This window comes from Crocodylus porosus, unplaced genomic scaffold (assembly GCF_001723895.1).
Source record: "Crocodylus porosus isolate Cpor-Errol unplaced genomic scaffold, CroPor_comp1, whole genome shotgun sequence".
In the NCBI taxonomy this organism is placed as follows: Eukaryota; Metazoa; Chordata; order Crocodylia; family Crocodylidae; genus Crocodylus; species Crocodylus porosus.
The window spans coordinates 56,358,451-56,362,580 of NW_017728886.1; the positions used below are offsets into that span (position 1 = coordinate 56,358,451).

At 44.3% G+C, this 4,130-nt stretch overlaps 1 protein-coding gene across 1 annotated transcript in view; it reads left to right on the top strand.

Moving 5' to 3' along the window:
* The window catches only part of DNAH11 (dynein axonemal heavy chain 11), a 270,897-nt gene that overhangs the window by 8,996 nt on the left and 257,771 nt on the right, over nucleotides 1-4,130 (top strand). The window lies entirely within an intron of this gene.

A 4,130-nucleotide genomic window follows, 5' to 3' on the forward strand; every position in this document is an offset into this window, starting at 1 on the left:
TTTTTTTTGCTACTATTTAGTTGGTTTAATAAAAGATATCACCTCTGACCCAGAGCTTTGTGCATCTCTAATGGGTATTACTTGCATTTATGATTTAAAGTGATTTAGTTTTAAATTGCTTTTTACTCACTTAAGCTAAATTTGGTTTCAGTGTAAACTTCAGAGTAAAAATATCAACATGCACACATTTTAGTGAAATAACAAAAAATGTAAGTTAAAAGATTGAAATGTTTTGTTTCAAGTTCATCATTGACTAGATACAATCTCATCTTGGTTGCTGAATAGTTTTGCACTCTGTATATACTAATGCAAGTTTAAAAAATGAACTTATCTCAGTTTTGCTTGCTACCATCTTGCCTTCATAGTCCCAGTACCATTTCAGAAAAAATATTTATACAAATATTTATACAAAGAATGCACTTTAAGAACTATTAAAGAATATTTACTTAAAGTGATATTCATACTAATGACTTTTTTTTTTTGCACTGGAAATCTCATTCTAAGAGTTATAATCCTTTCAGAAAATGAGAACAAGGCAGTCTGCTCTGTTGGTAAATTCCACAGTAGCATTCAGATTTGAAGTATTAAATACTCAGAGTGAACTTTTCAGTGGATTTACAACCCAGCAAATATTAATTGACAATGTTTGTTCAACAGCTTTGAATAATGAATAAATATAGAAATTTGTATTTATGAGCTCTTAATCTTTCCTAATAAAATTTCCTGAGAACTTATTTGTAGTTCTTTGAAATTATCTATCTGGTGAGCACTGAACATGGTGTTCTAGGTGTGTTCACACTGAAGTAGAAAGGAAGGCGTATCTCGTCACAGTAGTGCTTTTGCCTACCACTTGTAATTCAATGAAAACAAAAATAAATGTGTTTTCTATTTTGCAGACAGGATTCTTATGCTAGGACTGTGCTACATGCAATTGAATCTATGATTATAAAATGGTCACATCAGATACGTGACATAGTTCAAAGGGATTCTGTTCAACTGCTTCTGCATGGTGTTTATCCAGACCCCCAAACTGAGCTCACCTTCTGGAAGGCAAGAAAAGATGATCTATTATGTATACATGATCAAGTAAGTGATTTCAAATATCATAATAAATATGATGGGAAGCTGACTGGATTTTTAAAAAAATTTTGGATGGAAAACTAGCCACTCTTTTTAGTGTTTCATTCTTGCAAATACCTTTTGTGGTAAAATCAGGAAAGGGGGACAGGATCCCCGATGGTCACAGTGGGCCGAGGGTGTACAAACAGGTGGGATTTGCGGCGGTGGAGTCTGAGTGGCACGCAATCATATGGTTCCAAACAAGGTGGTTTATTTAACTTACGCTTTGATGGCGTAGGCGGAGGTAGCTTCTTCGGTTACAGTATAACACAAAACAACAGAGGGGGTCTTTTGGCCCACAAGGTTCCCCAACGGGCCCTTGCTTTCTAGCCGGAGCTAGGTGCGGCTGCCTGTTGGTTAGTCATGAGCTGTTGACCAGCCCTAAGTAGGGATATCAAGAAACAACAAAACTGTAACGTCGTGGTGCCAGTTCTAAGCGGCTGAACGGATGATCCAAGAGTGGTAAGTGAAGCCGAAGTCGGATGCCAGGTAGGTCGTGGTTGTGGTAGGGGGGTCAGCGCAGAATCGAAGTCGAGGTTGAAAGCCAAAAGTCCAAGAATCCAGAAAGATCAATGCTGTACGAACGAAACGCAATCAGAGACGTAGCAAGAATCCCCGCTGGAGGAGACTGATAGGCCACAGAGCCTAACTGAGAGACAGTCCCTGGAAACCAGCCTCTCTCCTCAGTAAAGCGGGTCTCCCCCCCGAGGGAGGGGCTCACTAACCTTTTATACCAATTTAGTGGCCAATCAAAACATTCCCTCCACAGAATTTTCTGGTCTGATTACTTCAGTCAGTCAGCAGACTGAGCATGCGTCTGACTGAGTTCTGTGTGAGAGTAAGCATGCGCGCAAGTGGAAAGTAGGTCAGACCTGATTGACGGTTCCTCAGGTCACCCAGGGGGCACGTGCTGGGTGAACCTTGGAATTTTCCACTCATCGACTTAAGTGCGCATGTCAATTTTTACTCTTCTGTGTTGGCAGCACTCGTAACTAAGATTTTTCCATGACACCTTTGAGAAAATATGCTGAGTTATTATCTGAATATATAAATAATTGGCTTTCATAGCTGTTCCTGAACATAATGGAGTTGAAATTGAGTGGGCAGTGAAAACTAATTGGCGGAATAGCAGAGTTTACAAGGCTCACATGCTAGTGGGGAACTGTCTAGAATACTTAACTCCTCATTTCCAAGTTTTCTAATACTTGTATAGTCTAACAGTAAAGAATTTTTGTATAATTATTTTTATAATTGTTATCCATGTTCATAAAATGTATTTTCAACCTTAAATTAAAATAATTATAATTTTATTTAGGATTTTCCAGCAATTTTTAGCCAAATTTTAGCCAAACACCGTATCCCACAAGTGCCGCAGCCTCCATATTCGCCTGATACGGCGTCATGTGACCTATGAGGGTTAGGTTCCTGAAAGTTCCCACAGTTTGAAAAACCAGCAGGGCTGGGGCAGCAGAGGCTGTTGATGAGGGGTGAAGGATACCAGCAAGTCTGTGGGGGGTCGGGTGGGGAGGGGAGTAAGAGGCATAAGCAAAGCCGGGGGGCTGTCGGTGGTATTTTCAGACTGTACCTCCCTTCTCTGAAGCGTGGATACTTAAAACCGTGGTTGGTGAGGTACTCCTCTGTGTGTGTGTGTGTGTATGTATATAATATTAAACGCATGTAATTTTATTATTCATATGTGTGCATGTGATTATTAGGGCTGTCAGTTAATCACGATTTAATATGTTAATTGTTTTTTGTGTTAATTTTTTAACATGTTAATTGTATGCGTGGTTTTGGAGCTCACTCCTGGGCCCACTCCCAGGCTCCACTCTGCTGCCATCACCATCACCGCTGCCTCCAGGCTGTCTCATGGGGCAGCAGTGGCAGCACAGAGGACTGCAGGGCAGCCTGGACACGGGCTCCAGGTGCTGCAGCAAGGGGGGAGAGGTACACAGACATGTAGTTGCAGCCTGCAGGCTGCTAAGAATGCAGTCCAGTGGTGTGTGGAGCAGCAACCAGAAAGTAAGTCTGTGAAGAGGGAAAGGGTGTGGGGGAGGGGGTCAGATTGAGGCCCCCACAGTGAGGGAAAGGGCTGGGGAGAATGGCGCCCTGGGGCCAGGGTGGGCCATAAGATGGAGTCACAGCTCATCTGGGGGGAGAGGGGGAAACAGCTCTTGCTGCTGCCCCTGTTCCTCCCCCCGTCCCGGGGGAGGCATAGGGGGCATGTCCCTCCTGGATTTGTGCATGCGGTGGAGTGGAAGTGGGCTGCTGTAACATCCTGCCTTTGCCCCAGGAGCCATTCACTGGCTGCACCACATCCCCTTCCCACCGAGCAACAGGAGGCACAGCATGATGTCATGCAGCTCCCAGGGTAAAGGCAGCAGGGCATAGAGCAGCATGTGCAGCCTGCCTCCACCCCTTACACAAACTCAGGAGGCACGTGCCCCCCATGCTTCCCCAGGGGATGCACGCGATAGTGAGAGCAGCCCCCACCCCCATGCGCCTGGACAAGCTGTGGGTCCATCCCACGACCCACACTGATGCTGGTGCGCCATTCAACCCAGCCTCTGCTTTTGTCTTATTCCCTTTCTCACTGTGGGGCCCTTGATCTGCTTCCCCCATTCTCTTCCTCCTCCACAGACTTACCTGCTGGGTGATGTCTGTGTGTCTGTCTGCCCCTCACTCCCAAGCCACAGTACCCCGCGTCCTGTCAAGATATGAGACCCCCCGCCTCCCCAGGCACAAAACCCCACACATACACCCACAGCCCCCCACACCTTCACAAATTCACCCCCCCATACACAGACACATCCCATACCCACACCCAACCATACAAAGCACCTGCGTAATCTTGCATAACTTTGAGTTTTTCTGTACATCATTTTGAGTTTTTATCTATGCTATTAAAATTGCGATTAATTGTGACTAATTTTTTTATCGCACAGATAATTGCAACCCCTTTTTTTAATTGTTTGAGAGCCCTAGTTGTTTTATTTATATAGATCTATACA